Source organism: Schistocerca gregaria, chromosome 9 (genome assembly GCF_023897955.1).
Source record: "Schistocerca gregaria isolate iqSchGreg1 chromosome 9, iqSchGreg1.2, whole genome shotgun sequence".
In the NCBI taxonomy this organism is placed as follows: Eukaryota; Metazoa; Arthropoda; class Insecta; order Orthoptera; family Acrididae; genus Schistocerca; species Schistocerca gregaria.
Window position 1 is genome coordinate 132,399,461 of NC_064928.1, and position 17,699 is coordinate 132,417,159.

The 17,699-nt window shown below is 46.5% G+C and overlaps 1 protein-coding gene and 1 pseudogene across 10 annotated transcripts in view; one reads left to right on the forward strand and one right to left on the reverse strand.

The window, feature by feature from the left end:
- Nucleotides 1-17,699, forward strand: part of LOC126291677 (spectrin beta chain) — a 462,415-nt gene that overhangs the window by 39,459 nt on the left and 405,257 nt on the right. The gene's annotated exons all lie outside the window — the stretch shown is intronic.
- LOC126292498 (5S ribosomal RNA) lies at nt 12,458-12,575 on the reverse strand (annotated as a pseudogene).

Genomic DNA, 17,699 nt, shown 5'->3' on the forward strand with positions numbered 1-17,699 from the left:
GAACCTGTGTCACCACTGCGTCGAGGCTGTTGGCTGTACGTGTAGCAGTGCGGAGAATTAACCCAGTTCCGGCAATAAACGTTTCCCACCAAATCGGCGGAGCAATACGTCGGGTAGTTTGTCTCGAGCGCCACACTCACAAGGGGGAGGCCTCAGACACGGCCAACCGATTAGGCTCAAATTTGGCAGGTCGCTTGTGTAAACCTAAAACGAAGGAATCTAAGAGATTTTGGGTCAACACCCCCGCGTTTTTGAGAAAAATCACCCCTAAAGGCCATGACGAGCAATAGACACAAAATGGGCGGGATCGACAGATAATTGTAAAGAGAGCATTTTTCATCATCAGGTATGGGGTCCGAAAAAGCATACTTTTCCAGAAATCGAGGTAAGAAACTTTTACAACTGCCGCTTCTGTACCCACGTGGTACACGTTGTTCACTGACTGCACCGATAGTTCAACGGCCGGCGTGTTCGGTCAGAGGGTTAGCTACTCTCTGTAATAAAAAAAACTGAGTTAATAGGTCAACGACGAACTGAAACGGGTGTCTCGTGACGTCCGCCCCGAGCAGATGCAAAGAACGAAGAAAAGAGGTAACTGGCTAGGAATCGGAGAACTCGGGTTCGAATCTCAGAGAAACTTAGCGGCTATTTTCGTTTGTATTCTTCCATATCTCAATGGATAGGGATAGGAGGGTTAATAAGGTAAGTATCAATAAGGAATGATACCTTATCAGTATCATTCCTTATTGATTTACTTACCTTATTAACCCTCCTATCCCTATCAATTGAGATATGGAATAATACAAACGAAAGGAAGAACATCCGCTAGGTTTCTACGAGATTCGAACCCGGGTTTTTAAGATTCCCAGTCAGTTACCTTGGCCGTTGCGTTAAGGGCGCTGTCGGCGAAAAAGCGTTAACCATGTAGGTACAGACGCGGCAATTGTAAAAGCTTCTTTCCTCGATTTCTAGAAGTGTTTGCGTTTGCGGACCCCATACCAGATGATGAAAAATGATCTATTTACTATTGTCTTCCAATTTTGAGTCGATTGCTCGTCATAACCTTTAGGGGTGATTTTCTCAAAATTGAGGGGGTGTTGACCCAAAATGTTAGATTCCTTCGTTTTAGGTTGTACACAAGCGACCTGCCAAATTTGAGCCGAATCTGTTGGCCGTGTCTGAGGCCTTCTCCTTGTCAGCTGAGTGCGTGTATTGTGGTCGCGGTCGGGTGTGGCACTTGGTGCGACGCACGGACGAGAGGGACGTGTCAGCGGGGCTGCCACTGGTTGGCTCTGTGTGTGTTTTGGCTCGGGTGTGATGCTCGTGACGTGACGGGAGTCGCCACTGTAGCTGTCAGGTGTAGCAGGAGGCGGTGGTGCCAGTAGTCTGGGTTTGTGTGTGAAGGCAGACGGGGCCGTGTGGTGCGGTAGCGTGACACACGCAGCCGGCTGCTGGGTAGGCGGCGCACGCCTGACGTAACGGACCGCTCATCCGCGTGACTCGACGCACCGATCGGTACGTGCCGCGGCGCCACCTCCGGGGCCCGTCCACCCACACCAGCCTCGCGAAGTGGGTCCTGCTGCGAGCGCAACACTGGCAAGGAAACCGATGACGTGCAGGGAAGCCTTCTGGGAGGCAGCTGGGGCGTGCATTGTCGTGCCAGTCGGTTAGCTCTCTAGCTCCCTTTCTCATTGTATTTGTGGCCTGTTCAGAGAACTGGGTACACAGTAATTTTTCTCGCGACGACATCCTCGTATAAAACATTCTCACTTTACTTGTCGCGTCAAGTTGGAGCATTTTGAGGAACGCGCATTGCGTTTTGGCTCCAATTGCATTGAATAAATGCTATGTTTCCGCAGCCGATAATTTGGAAGCAAACCGTGCATAACGCAGCACTTCCTTAAATATCGGCGCTAATCATTTGTCATGCAGTATCGAGTGTATTTTAATAGCGTCTTCACTAGAAGAAATTTCACATTCTCTTTAGATTCAATACGAACAATTTTGAAGACACGGACTAGCATACATTTTCAGTATCCCTTTGGAAATAAATAAATAAAAAACTGGCGAGCGGGACTCGATCCAGCAACCCAGCGATTACAGAGCTTGAACACTAACCACTCGGCTTTCGGCGCTTAATGGTAAAAATGGCCACGCACAGGTATATATTTGACGACCGAGGATTATCTTGCGATTTTCTCAATACGTTTGAGAAGTACGCGCTACTGCTTTCACATTTTGTTGTCGTAATGGAATACTATGAGTGTACGAAGTTTGCAATACATCCGCGTTCCAAACGCCGTGACATTTTTTGAACTTTTCTATTTTTGTGTGTCTAATAAAACCCCACGTCATTCCAAGCATGTGTCTATTTGTACCTCTCTATCTACATTATTCCGTGATTTATTCAGTTTTCAAATTTATACTGACCTGTTGATCGCCCGGTATATCGAGGAAGGACGATGCCACAAATGGTCGCGCGAGCGGTCGGCAGACCGCCCCCGTTGTTGCACAACGCAGCAGGAAATCCGCACGGAGGCCGTACAAGCAGCGCGTAACGGTTGTGTGGCGCGCCCGTGCGGATGTCGCCTCGCCTGTCAGCACAGTGTGGCTAGGAAGTGTGTGTCTAGGCTTTGCAGATGTCCGCTTTACATTGTAACAGGAAAACTGTACTCCAGATGTTCCTTGTTAGCGGTCGACGCTCGTATGGTTACGTCGGTCCTCGGTTTGCTTCGTGAAAATGGGTTTTCCTCTCAGGTTTAACTACCTGAATTTCCCTCTGAATTGGAGTCCCTCCGTTAGCGTTGGCATTGGTTATAGAGGCCTTGGCCTTGCCTCCATACTAGCCAGGTTCTCTCCTCCATTTTTGTCTGGTCGTTTGTGACGTTTTGTTTCCTTTTTCCTTGTTTCCTTCCTCTGGCTTTGTCCCCGTTGTGTCGTCGGTATGGTATGGTATGGGAAACGGGAAGGTTCGGCGGTGGTGCTGGTGCCCGAACGCGTGTAGCGTCTCTGGGCGCCGTTGCTCTCGCCCCCCCCCCCCCCCCCTCCTGTTCTTTACTCTTCCTGCTGCCCAAATATTCATTTTACCAGAATGAGACATTCACTCTGCAACGGAGTGTGCGCTGATATGAAACTTTCCTGGCAGATTGAAACTGTGTGCCGGACCGAGACTCGAACTCGGAACCTTTGCCTTTCGCTGGCAAGTGCTCTACCAAGGTAGAGTTAGTCTCCGTCCGGCACACAGTTTTAATCTGCCAGGAAAGTATCATATCAGCGCGCACTCCGATGCAGAGTGAAAATTCATTATGGATCATTCCCCAGGCTGTGGCTAAGCCATCTCTCCGCAATATCCTTTCTTTCAGGAGTGCTAGTTGTGCAAGGTTCGTAGGAGAGCTTCTATAAAGTTTGGAAGGTAGGAGACGAGGTACTGGCAGAAGTAAAGCTGTGGGGACGGGGGCGAGAGTCGTGCTTCGGTAGCTCAGTTGGTAGAGCACTTGCCCGCGAAAGGCAAAGGTCTCTAGTTCGAGTGTCGGTCCGGCACGCAGTTTTAATATGCCAGGAAAATTTCATTCCTTTTACCAGTTTGTTTGACCGTTTTCCCTTCCCCTTGACTGGACTATGCTGTTCGTTTAACTCGACCGTTGCTTTCTGCAATCTTAGATTATGGAATCGATGACCTCACTGTTTGATCCCATACCCCAGTCAACCAAAAAACTTGCCAATAAGGTAAGGTAATCTACGTCTACATTCCACAGTCCGTATGTACGTTTACTGCAAGCATGCACAATTCCATAAATCTCCACACACCTTTAGTCTCAGTGCTTGTTTACAACACAGTCCAGTAGTAGAGCTGAACTCTAGGTTTAAAATAATGTCGGCCTATCCCTTGCACACACTGGTCACGAGAGAAGCTAAACACACAATTTACAGCGAAAAGTGATTCTGAAAGAAAATTCGCTCTACGGAAGACGCGTACCCAAAGACTGGAAAGTTGCATATGTCACTCCAATATTCAAGAAAAGTACTAGGAATAACCGACTAAATTACAGGCCTATAACATTAACTTCGATATGCAGCAAGATTTTGGAAAACATTGTTTTCGAACATTATGAATTACCTCGAAGAGAACGGATTTAGAACACACCGATTTTGTGAAACACAACTGGCTCCTTACACAAGGTGTTGAGTGCTGTTGACAAGGGATTTCAAATTGATTCCGTATTTCTAGATTTCCAGAAGGCTGTTGACGCTGTACCAGCGACTTGTAGTGAGATTGCGTGCTTACGGCATATCGTCTCTCTCTTACGTGGCTGGATTCATGATTTCCTATCAGAGAAGTCACAGTTTTTAGCAATTGATGGAAAGTCATCGAGTAAAACAGAACTGATTTCGGGTGTTCCTCAAGGTAGTGTCAAAAGCCTTCTGCTCTGATATATACACTCCTGGAAATGGAAAAAAGAACACATTGACACCGGTGTGTCAGACCCACCATACTTGCTCCGGACACTGCGAGAGGGCTGTACAAGCAATGATCACACGCACGGCACAGCGGACACACCAGGAACCGCGGTGTTGGCCGTCGAATGGCGCTAGCTGCGCAGCATTTTTGCACCGCCGCCGTCAGTGTCAGCCAGTTTGCCGTGGCATACGGAGCTCCATCCCAGTCTTAAACACTGGTAGCATGCCGCGACAGCGTCAACGTGAACCGTATGTGCAGTTGACGGACTTTGAGCGAGGGCGTATAGTGGGCATGCGGGAGGCCGGGTGGACGTACCGCCGAATTGCTCAACACGTGGGGCGTGAGGTCTCCACAGTACATCGATGTTGTCGCCAGTGGTCGGCGGAAGGTGCACGTGCCCGTCGACCTGGGACCGGACCGCAGCGACGCACGGATGCACGCCAAGACCGTAGGATCCTACACAGTGCCGTAGGGGACCGCACCACCCCTTCCCAGCAAATTAGGGACACTGTTGCTCCTGGGGTATCGGCGAGGACCATTCGCAACCGTCTCCATGAAGCTGGGCTACGGTCCCGCACACCGTTAGGCCGTCTTCCGCTCACGCCCCAACATCGTGCAGCCCGCCTCCAGTGGTGTCGCGACAGGCGTGAATGGAGGGACGAATGGAGACGTGTCGTCTTCAGCGACGAGTCGCTTCTGCCTTGGTGCCAATGATGGTCGTATGCGTGTTTGGCGCCGTGCAGGTGAGCGCCACAATCAGGACTGCATACGACCGAGGCACACAGGGCCAACACCCGGCATCATGGTGTGGGGAGCGATCTCCTACACTGGCCGTACACCTCTGGTGATCGTCGAGGGGACACTGAATAGTGCACGGTACATCCAAACCGTCATGGAACCCATCGTTCTACCATTCCTAGACCGGCAAGGGAACTTGCTGTTCCAACAGGACAATGCACGTCCGCATGTATCCCGTGCCACCCAACGTGCTCTAGAAGGTGTAAGTGAACTACCCTGGCCAGCAAGATCTCCGGATCTGTCCCCCATTGTGCATGTTTGGGACTGGATGAAGCGTCGTCTCACGCGGTCTGCACGTCCAGCACGAACGCTGGTCCAACTGAGGCGCCAGGTGGAAATGGCATGGCAAGCCGTTCCACAGGACTACATTCAGCATCTCTACGATCGTCTCCATGGGAAAATGGCAGCCTGCATTGCTGCGAAAGGTGGATATACACTGTACTAGTGCCGACATTGTGCATGCTCTGTTGCCTGCGTCTATGTGCCTGTGGTTCTGTCAGTGTGATCATGTGATGTATCTGACCCCAGGAATGTGTCAATAAAGTTTCCCCTTCCTGGGACAATGAATTCACGGTGTTCTTATTTCAATTTCCAGGAGTGTATATGAGACAGTCTGAACAGCCTTCATGGTTGGTTCAAATGTCTCTGAGCGCTATGGGACTAAACTTCTGAGGTCATTAGTCCCCTAGAACTTAGAACTAGTTAAACCTAACTAACCTAAGGACATTACACACATCCATGCCCGAGGCCGGATTCGAAGGTGCGACCGAAGGAGTCTCGCGGTTCCAGACTGCAGCGCCTAGAACCGCACGGCCACTTCGGCCGGCCAGTCAGCCTTCTTGGGTTGTTTCAGATGAGGCTGTAGTTTAACGTCTAGTAAAGTCATCATAAAGTCAAAACAAATTGCAAGATGATTTAGAAAAGTTGTGTATGGTGGGAAAATGGGCAATTGACCCTAAATAATGAAAAGTCCGAGGCCATCTACATGAGTACTCAAAGGAATCCAATCTTCCGTCACACGGTAAATCAGTCAAACCTAAAGGCCGTAAATTCAACTACATACCTAGCAGTTGCAATTACAAACAACTTAAATTGGAAAGAACACACAGAAAATGTTGTGATAAAAGCGAACCAAACACTTAAAAAAATGTAACACATCTGCTAAAGAGATTGCCTACGCTACGCTTGTCCGTCCTCTTTTTGAGTGCTGCTGCGCGGGCTGGGGTCTTTACCACATAGGATTAACGTAGTACATCAAAAGAGTTCGAAGAAAGGCAGTACGTTTTGTATTATCGCGAAATAGGGGAAGAGAGTGTCACCTACACGATACAGGATTTGGGATGGACTTCATTAAAACAAAGGCGTTTCTCGTTGCGACCAATGGCCACTCCCCTATCGAAAGACGGCCCTTTTTTCTAGTTTTTGTCTCGCCTTTCATACTTTTCACTGTGTGTGGTCATTATTTTATATTTTGACTCGTCTGGCTGGATCCGCCCACTTTTAGCGGTCCTCTTTCTTCAGTAAGTCACTTTGGAATCGCGGGATTAATGACTTCGCCGATTGGTCTCATCTCAATCAATCCAAGTTTTAAGAATGGGCTTGTAATTGTGCAATGGTGGTACTTACATGCCACTGAGATGTATATCCTTCAAACTAGTCCCCTTCTGACTGAACACACCGACTCCAAGGGTGTTTCCACATTTGGAACCATTCCTGGAATTTTTTTTCCTGAAGTGTGTTAAGTACGCTCTCCTTATTTGCCTGGATGTCTTCAATTGCGTCAAATCGTTTCCCTTCCAGTGAAAATTTCAGTTTAGGAAACAGGTTGAAGTCCGTAGAGGCCAAATCAGGGGAATATGGAGGTTGTGGAAGGACAGGAATTTTGAATTTGGTCAAAAATTCAAAGATGGAGAAAGCAAGATGAGCTGGAGCATTGTCACGGTGTAGCTCCCAACGCCCGTCTTTCCACAATGCAGGCCTTTTCTTCTCGCACCTTTTCACGCAAAGTACACTTTTGTAGTATTCCTGGCCAATTTTCTGTCCTTCAGGGGTAAATTGATGATGCACAATAGTGGTAGAATTTAAAAAAAAAAGCACCGGCATGTCTTTCGACCGACTTTGCCGTGTTTTTTTTTCGGTCGTGGTGAACCTGGAGTCTTCCACTGCGAAGACTGCACTTTGGTTTCAGGATCATATCCATATGCCCACGATTCGTCACCTGTAACTACCCTATTTAACAAATCTGGGTCATTTTTAGTCCAATTAATCAGTTCTTGGCACACTTCACGTCGGTATTGTCTCTGGTCACTTGATAACACTTGTGGAATGAATTTTGCGGCCCCCCATGTTCACATCTTCAGTTAAAATTGACTGAACCGCATAGAAACTTCAGTTCATCAGCCATCTCCATAATGGTGTAAGTCTACGATCAGAGCGCCCTAAGTCGCGAACATTCACAACATTTTCACTCGCTTTTGAGGTGGAAGGACGACCAGACCGTGGTTCATCTTCAAATGATTAGCGGCCATTTTCAAATCTGTTGAACCAGACAAAAAGTTTTGACTGGTGCATGCAATGGTTGCTGGTAGTTATGCTCTTACTCTAGGGGATCACTATGAACAACACTCATTGCCGGCTGGCTGCAGTGTTTTCACTGTCGAGCTGGTCGCCATCTCTCGCGTCCTAGAGTATATCCGCTCCTGCTCAAGTGAGACCATCGTTATCTGTAGTGACTCCCTGAGCGGTTTACGAGCTATCAGCCAGTGTTTCCTTCGCTCCCGTTTGGTGATGGCTATCCAGGAGTCGGTCCATACTCTTTCCCGTTGCGGCCGCTCTGTGGTCTTTCTTTGGGCCCCGGGTGATGTTGGCATCCCGGGAAATGAACGTGTTGACACGCTGGCCAAACAGGCTGTCGGTGCACCAGCCTTGGAGATTGGCCTTTAGGATAGTGACCTCAGGTCAGTTTTGCGGCAGAAGGTACTTCGCACCAGAGGTGCGCCCCCTTCTTTCACCCAAAAAACTACGGGCCATCAAAGAGGCTACCTGTGCGCGGCGCTCCTTCGTGCGGGTCTCTCGCAAGGATTCTGTTGTCCCCTGCCGCCTGCGCATTGGCCACACCTGGATAACGCACAGCTATTTATTGCACCGCGAGGATCCACATTTATGTCTCTGCGGGTCAGCTTTGACGGTAGTCCACATCTTGTTGGACTTCCCGCTTTTAACTCCGCTCAGACGTTTGCGCTGCCTGATACACTTCCTGCACTTTCATCAGATGACGTTGCGATGGCAGATTTAGTTTTGAGTTTTATTCGTGCAGAGGTTTTTTATCGCTTGCTGTAAGTGTTTCTCCTTTTTTGTGTTGAGTCTTGCCTTTGGCCTATGATTTTAAACTGTTTTTTTATGCTTTTCTTGGTGGTTGGCTTTTCTTTTTTTGTTTCTCTGGACGCCAACCACTGTCACACTCGGTGTGATTTTAATTCCTTTTTTTCTGGTCTCTGTATCTTTCTTGTCCTGTGTCGTCTCTTGTCATCTCCATTGTTTTTATTCTTTGTAGATGTTTAAAGTTCGTCGAAAAAGGGACCGATGGCCCTAGTAGTCTGGTCCCTTCAATTGCACAAACCAACTAAACGCTGTTTTTAATAGTTAGTGAGTATCAGAAGCTGCTTTTCCGGTTTTAACACACATTTTCACACAAACTCGTTGCACCGTTCATACGTCCATTTTCACGCGGGCAGAATCCGGCAACAAGCCCTAACAGACCCGCACTCATCCTGCTGCCACAACGAAGTGAATAAAGGAAATGCAGTTTCCTGTCCGAGGGCGTTCAATGACAAGGCAATGACTCACTCCCCACTCCCAAACCAGTAAGCAGTAGCAGATCCATTCTTAAAACTTCCCAGTCACACCTCGTGCAACCTACAACTGACGGGGACGCCCAGAGTACGGAATGTTTCGCATTGGCCCCGTTTTCGGCGGCTCGCCGTGGCGCGTGTCGGGCTAAAGAGAGACAGGGAGGGTCTTTTTTCGTCGCGCGCGGGTCAGAGCGGTGACCCAGATGGCGGCGGAAAATGCGCGCGCGGGGGCAGTGACCGTGGGGGCGTTAAGACAAAAGGCGCGCCGCGGCTGCCCGCAGCACCTGTCGCTGACACCAGACCAGACCAGAGCAGGGCACGGCACGGCACAGCGCGACGCCTCTGACACTATCGCTTCCGCGCCGGCGCCGCGCCGCTCCGCTCCGCTGGTGGACGTCATCGCCTCTTCCGCATTCCCGCGCCACGCGCCTTCCGGCCGCGGCTTTTTACATGTTTCCGCAGTGGAGTGAACCGAGGCCCTCAGTGTAACGGAAAAGCTCCAGCGAACTGCTCCGAGCCCGAAACACACTCACCTTTCACTCCTCGTTACCGAATAAAGAGGCTGACACACAATAATATTGTCAAACCGTCAATATATAGACTGTCCGAGGGCGCGTATTGACGTATTTTCAGTCGTAAAATACTGATGGGCAGAACTGATGGACCACAAACCATTTACAGTTTTTTCCTTTTTTAAAAAATTTGTGGTGAGTTCTTATCGGACGGAACTGCTGAGGTTTTCGGTCCCTAGGCTTAAACACTACTTGTTGTTTTTGTTTTATCCTGTCTCTTGGTCTCCCTCTACGATTTTTGCCATCCATGCTGCCCTCCAATACTAAATTGGTGATCCCTTGATTCCTCAGAACATGTCCTACCAACCGATCCCTTCTTCTTGTCAAGTTGTGCCACAAAGTTCTCTTCTCTCCAATTCTATTCAGTACCTCCTAATTATTTATGTGATCTGCCCATCTAATGTTCAGCATTTTTCTGTAGCACCACATTTCGAAAGCTACTATTCTCTCCTTGTCTATTGTCCATGTTTCACTTCCATACATGGGCTACACTCCATACAAATACTTACAGAAACGATTTCCTGACACTAAAATCAGTACTCGATGTTAACAAATTTCTCTTCTTTACAAACGCTTTCCTTGCCATTGCCAGTCTACATTTTATATCCTCTCTACTTCGACCATCATCAGTTATTATGCTCCCCAAATAGCAAAACTCCTTTACTACTTTGTCTCACTTCCTAATCTAATTCCCTCAGCATCACTCGACTACATTCCATTATCCTGGTTTTGCTTTTGTTGATGTTCATCTTATATCCTCCTTTCAAGACCCTGTCCATTCCCTTCAACTGCTCTCCTAAGTCCTTTGCTGTCTCTGACAGAATTACAATGTCATCGGTGAACCTTTAATTTGTAATTTCTTCTCCATGGACTTTAGTACCTACTCCGAATTTTTCTTTTGTTTCCTTTACTGCTTACTCAATATACAGATTGAATAACATTGGGGATAGGCTACAACCCTGACTCACTCCCTTCCCAGCCGCTGCTTCCCTTTCATGCCCCTCGACTCATAACTGCCATCTGGTTTCTGTACAAATTGTAAATAGCCTTTCACTCCCTGTATTATACCTCTGCCACCTTTAGAATTTGAAAGCTAGTATTCTAGTCAACATAGTCAAAAGCTTTGTGTAAGTCTACAAATGCTAGAAATGTAGGTTTACCCTTTCCTTAATCTATTTTCCAAGATAAGTCGTAGGGTCAGTATTGACTCACGTATTCCAATATTTCCGCGGAATCGAAACTGCTCTTCCCGAGGTCGGCTTCTACCAATTTTTCCACTCGTCTGTAAAGAACTCGCGTTAGTATTTTGCAGACACTACTTAACCGAACTTAAACTTACTCTAAGAACATCACACACACCCATGTCAGAGGGGGAGGACTGAAACCTCCGACGGGGGGAGCCGCGCGAACCGTGGCAAGGCGCCCAGACCGCACGGCTACTACGTGCGCCTCAATACGAGGCGCTATCCAAAATTTTCTGGACTGGTGCTGCCATCTGTTGAAAACCTTACCTTTGACGTAATGGTCACCATCACCCTTGAAGTAGTTCGCATCCGCACGTACACACCGGTCCCAGCACTTCTGCCACTGGTCAAACGTTAAGTCCTGTTTTTTGAGTGTATCACCGCCAGCGGTGCTTCTTGAATCCTCTCAAGAGTGTCGAACCGACGGCGTTTCACTTGTTTGAGTTCTGGGAACAGCGCTAAGTTGCATGGTGCAAAATCTAGAGAGTACGGTGGGTGGTGTATAATCGCCCTGTTGTTTTTTCCAAAAAATATCCTGGTGAGCAAGGATGCGTGACAGGGTGCGTTGTCCTGTTTGGTTGGGTGGGACGAATTCTTTGTGCACAATTCCCTTGGTACCAAAGAAAACGATGCATCATTTTCTTTACCTGTCTCGCGTTTTTGGGTCTCGGAGAGCCTGGGATCTTACACTGGGACGATTGTTGCTTTATCTCTGGGTCATAGCCGTAAATCCAGCTCTCGCCGCCGGTGATAACCCGTGACAAGAAGGTTGGATCATCAGCTGCGGTCTGATGAAGGTCCGCTGTTCTGTTCGCGGATCCATCGTAAAATCGCCACACACAAAACAGCTTATTACGGAAATCACTGTGGACACGCAACACGTCCTCCCAGCTAAATGCCACTCCGCACACTGACTCATCAGATACGCAGCTCCCGCCACCTAGCGGTGCAAACATCTACTACTCCATTCCAGATGGCAGCACCAGTCCCGAAAATTTTGGATTCCAACTCGTATTATTGGACGTGAGAGATCAAATATTGACTGACAATATTCTCAATTCAGATGTTGCCAGAGCTTCATGAACCTGCCACGTGGCGTTAGCGTGCACTGTTTATTTTTTTTAGTTCGCCGTGGTGTACGTATATCATACATTAGATTCCATTTTTAAGGAGTCTTTTAACACCAAATAATTTAAATAGGCGTATGCAAGGGTAATCATTGTATAAGACGGAACTTCTCATCCCGTCATCCCATTGTACATGCGTTTAACGGAGGATTCTGTATAACATTGCTTAAAACTCCTAAACTCTAAAACAAAACTCAACTCCTCCTGAATAGGCCATCAAGGCCCAACTTTACCGACTGGCCTCCGTGTCATCCTAAGCTCACAGGCGTCACTGGATGCGGCTATGGAGGGGCGTGTGGTCAGCACACCGCTCTCCCGGCCGTATGTCAGTTTACGAGACCGGAGCCGCTACTTCTCAATCGAGTAGCTCCTCAGTTTGCCTCACAAGGGCCGAGTGCACCTCGCTTGCCAACAGCGCTCGGCAGACCGGATGGTCACCCATCCAAGTGCTAGCCCAGCCCGACAGCGCTTAACTTCGGTGATCTGACGGGAACCGGTGTTACCACTGCGGCAAGGCCTTTGGCATAACATTGCTCACTTCATTAATTTGAAAATATTGTATAACATACCAGTTTTGAAATTCGCTCCCATTTCGATAAGTACGCCGTATATTTGCAGTGACAAGTAAGGTCTCTGGCAAATGCGTATCAGTTTCACCAAATTATCAGAAAGAGCAAAAAGTTAATTTCCTGGACAGCTACTTGCCAGGCTATGCTTCATAGGTATCCATAGAATTTTACTAATTGTGCTAGCTTGTATTACGGAACTAAACTTAGATCATCAGAATGAGCTATCAGTCGCCAAACATTTCTAACTTAACCCTAATCTCTTATCGAATACGATGGCCCCTCTCATTAACGCATTTTCCTTTTTCATTTTATCTTATATCAATACTCCCCATGAACCATAGACCTTGCCGTTGGTGGGGAGGCTTGCGTGCCTCAGCGATACAGATGGCCGTACCGTAGGTGCAACCACAACGGAGGGGTATCTGTTGAGAGGCCAGACAAACGTGTGGTTCCTGAAGAGGGGCAGCAGCCTTTTCAGTAGTTGCAGGGGCAACAGTCTGGATGATTGACTGATCTGGCCATGATTAACCAAAACGGCCTTGCTGTGCTGGTACTGCGAACGGCTGAAAGCAAGGGGAAACTACAGCCGTAATTTTTCCCGAGGACATGCAGCTTTACTGTATGATTAAATGATGATGGCATCCTCTTGGGTAAAATATTCCGGAGGTAAAATAGTCCCCCATTCGGATCTCCGGGCGGGGACTACTCAGGAGGATGTCGTTATCAGGAGAAAGAAAACTGGCGTTCTACGGATCGGAGCGTGGAATGTCAGATCCCTTAATCGGGCAGGTAGGTTAGAAAATTTAAAAAGGGAAATGGATAGGTTAAAGTTAGATATAGTGGGAATTAGTGAAGTTCGGTGGCAGGAGGAACAAGACTTCTGGTCAGGTGACTACATGGTTATAAACACAAAATCAAAGAGGGGTAATGCAGGAGTAGGTTTAATAATGAATAGGAAAATAGGAATGCGGGTAAGCTACTACAAACAGCATAGTGAACGCATTATTGTGGCCAAGATAGATACGAAGCCCACACCTACTACAGTAGTACAGGTTTATATGCCAACTAGCTCTGCAGATGATGAAGAAATTGAAGAAAAGTACGATGAAATAAAAGAAATTGTTCAGATAGTGAAGGGAGACGAAAATTTAATAGTAATGGGTGACTGGAATTCGAGTGTAGGAAAAGGGAGAGAAGGAAACATAGTAGGTGAATATGGATTGGGGCTAAGAAATGAAAGAGGAAGCCGCCTAGTAGAATTTTGCACGGAGCACAACTTAATCATAGCTAACACTTGGTTTAAGAATCATGAAAGAAGGTTGTATACGTGGAAGAACCCTGGAGATACTAAAAGGTATCAGATAGATTATATAATGGTAAGACAGAGATTTAGGAACCAGGTTTTAAGTTGTAAGACATTTCCAGGGGCAGATGTGGACTCGGACCACAATCTATTGGTTATGACCTGTAGATTAAAACTGAAGAAACTGCTAAAATGTGGGAAATTAAGGAGATAGGACCTGGATAAACTGAAAGAACCAGAGGTTGTACAGAGTTTCAGGGAGAGCATAAGGGGACAATTGACAGGAATAGGGGAAAGAAATACAGTAGAAGAATGGGTAGCTCTGAGGGATGAAGTAGTGAAGGCAGCAGAGGATAAAGTAGGTAAAAAGACGAGGGCTGCTAGAAATCCTTGGGTAACAGAAGAAATATTGAATTTAATTGATGAAAGGAGAAAATATAAAAATGCAGTAAATGAAGCAGGCAAAAAGGAATACAGACGTCTCAAAAATGAGATCGACAGGAAGTGCAAAATGGCTAAACAGGGATGGCTAGAGGACAAATGTAAGGATGTAGGAGCTTATCTCACTAGGGGTAAGATAGATACTGCCTACAGGAAAATTAAAGAGACCTTTGGAGAGAAGAGAACCACGTGTATGAATATCAAGAGCTCAGATGGCAACCCAGTTCTAAGCAAAGAAGGGAAGACAGAAAGGTGGAAGGAGTATATAGAAGGTTTATACGAGGGTGATGTACTTGAGGACAATATTATGGAAATGGAAGAGGATGTAGATGAAGACGAAATGGGAGATACGATACTGCGTGAAGAGTTTGACAGAGCACTGAAAGACACGAGTCGAAACGAGGTCCCCGGAGTAGACAACATTCCATTAGAACTACTGACGGCCTTGGGAGAGCCTGTCATGACAAAACTACCAGCTGGTGAGCAAGATGTATGAGACAGGCGAAATACCCTCAGACTTCAAGAAGAATATAATAATTCCAATCCCAAAGAAAGCAGGTGCTGACAGATGTGAAAATTACCGAACTATCAGTTTAATAAGTCACAGCTGCAAAATACTAACGCGAATTCTTTACAGACGAATGGAAAAACTGGTAGATGCGGACCTCGGGGAGGATCAGTTTGGATTCCGTCGAAATGTTGAAACACGTGAGGCAATACTGACCTTACGACTTATCTTAGAAGAAAGATTAAGAAAAGGCAAACCTACGTTTCTAGCATTTGTAGACTTAGAGAAAGCTTTTGACAACGTTGACTGTAATACTCTTTCAAATTCTAAAGGTGGCAGGGGTAAAATACAGGGAGCGAAAGGCTATTTACAATTTGTACAGAAACCAGATGGCAGTCATAAAAGTCGAGGGGCATGAAAGGGAAGCAGTGGTTGGGAAAGGAGTGAGACAGGGTTGTAGCCTCTCCCCGATGTTATTCAATCTGTATATTGAGCAAGCAGTAAAGGAAACAAAAGAAAAATTTGGAGTAGGTATTAAAATTCATGGAGACGAAGTAAAAACATTGAGGTTCGCCGATGACATTGTAATTCTGTCAGAGACGGCAAAGGACTTGGAAGAGCAGTTGAACCGAATGGACAGTGTCTTGAAAGGACAAAAGCAAAACGAGGATAATGGAATGTAGTCAAATTAAATCGGGTGATGCTGAGGGAATTAGATTAGGAAATGAGACACTTAAAGTAGTAAAGGAGTTTTGCTATTTAGGAAGTAAAATAACTGATGATGGTCGAAGTAGAGAGGATATAAAATGTAGACTGTAAATGGCAAGGAAAGCGTTTCTGAAGAAGAGAAATTTGTTAACATCGAATATAGATTTATGTATCAGGAAGTCGTTTCTGAAAGTATTTGTTTGGAGTGTAGCCATGTATGGAAGTGAAACATGGACGATTACTAGTTTGGACAAGAAGAGAATAGAAGCTTTCGAAATGTGGTGCTACAGAAGAATACTGAAGATAAGGTGGATAGATCACGTAACTAATGAGGAGGTATTGAATAGGATTGGGGAGAAGAGAAGTTTGTGGCACAACTTAACTAGAAGAAGGGATCGGTTGGTAGGACATGTTTTGAGGCATCAAGGGATCACAAATTTAGCGTTGGAGGGCAGCGTGGAGGGTAAAAATCGTAGAGGGAGACCGAGAGATGAGTACACTAAGCAGATTCAAAAGGATGTTGGTTGCAGTAGGTACTGGGAGATGAAGCAGCTTGCACAGGATAGAGTAGCATGGAGAGCTGCATCAAACCAGTCTCAGGACTGAAGACAACAACAACAATAACAATACTAATAACTTGTCATACGATGCAGGACTTATCCGAAGATAGTATATAAAATCTTTTGGGTCTGTGATTGATTTGTTGATTGATTTGTCAGTAAGTGCCCCCATTTTTTTAGCCAATCTCTCTCTCTCTCTCTCTCTCTCTCTCTCTCTCTCTCTCTCTCTCTCTCTCTCTCTCTCTCTCTCTCTCTCTCTCACCCCCTCTTTACTTACTTATCTATCTAGCTATCTACTATCTACTTAACCTTCACAAGACGAACACTGGGTCTGGTTGTAGTTGCGCGGCACAACGAAACGTGAAACGAGTTGTTTACTGTAACAGGACACACGCAACAGCGTTATGAGTTTACACTAGACTTCATTAGTGAGCCTGCGAGAATGTTGCGTCACGAGGTTGAGTTGCACAAACTGCTTGGCGTGTCGGGGAAGGCTGTTAGAACTATACATAGATAAGAACAACGGTAGTCTCGTCAGCGCTCATTCTTGCTGGTATTTGCTACTCACACATTCCAGTGCTTCGTACACACCGGTATTAACTGTCAGGGTGCCGTATAGCTTCGCGAGAAAGAAGCAGTTGAATTCTGGAATGCTGTAAATGTCCTTGTGAAACTGACGTCATTTTGGCTATAGTCAACAATATAGTTTCACGTGACTCGGCAAGATAGATCATTACGTCGCATAAACATCTGTTGGGTTTGAAACTTGCTATCAGTTAGTGTGACTTGACTTTCATTCGGGAGGTTGACGGTGCAAATACCCGAACGGCATCCAGAGTAGATTTTCCGTGATTTCAGTAAATCGCTCTAGGTAAATGTCAGGATGGTTCCTTTGAAGGTGCACGGACAGTTTTCCTTCCCCACCCGTGAAACAGTGAGTTTGTGCTCCATCTCTAATGTCCTCTATGTCCACGGGACGTTGAACCCAAACTTTCCTTCCTTCCTTCAGTATCAGCTATCCAGGCACCACCTTGCGACCGATTGTCAGCTTTGCTTCTCCCAGTGCCTGTCTAGTAATCGAAAGTTTCGCAGAATCTCTACTGCGTAGTTTGCTGGATAAGCGCTCGAGGAAGCAAATATAATGCGAAAAATGGCTGAGTCTGCAGTAGCAAGGGAGCGTGTTGTTTCCACACTTCTTGATGAATTAAAACTACGCCGCATTCGCTCCTGACTGCAGAAGCGGATCTTCTATAGGCAGGTGTTTGGCACTTGCGTTTTTATAACAGAGAAAGTAGTTAGGCGAATACTATTGGCAGCCTGATACATTTAGCCTATCATGTGGCTACCTAATCACACACCATAAAACGATAAAAAATTATTTGGTTTTTGTAATTCATCGCAGATGATGTTGCGCAATTACATCAGGTCGTTCAGTCTATTTACAGACATCATTATATTGAGGGCTCAATTTTGATCTTTCCACGAAGTTATGATCACGTGCTTTTGGTAACAAATATCTGGCGACCTAAACTCACTGAATACAGCCGAGCTATTTGCGA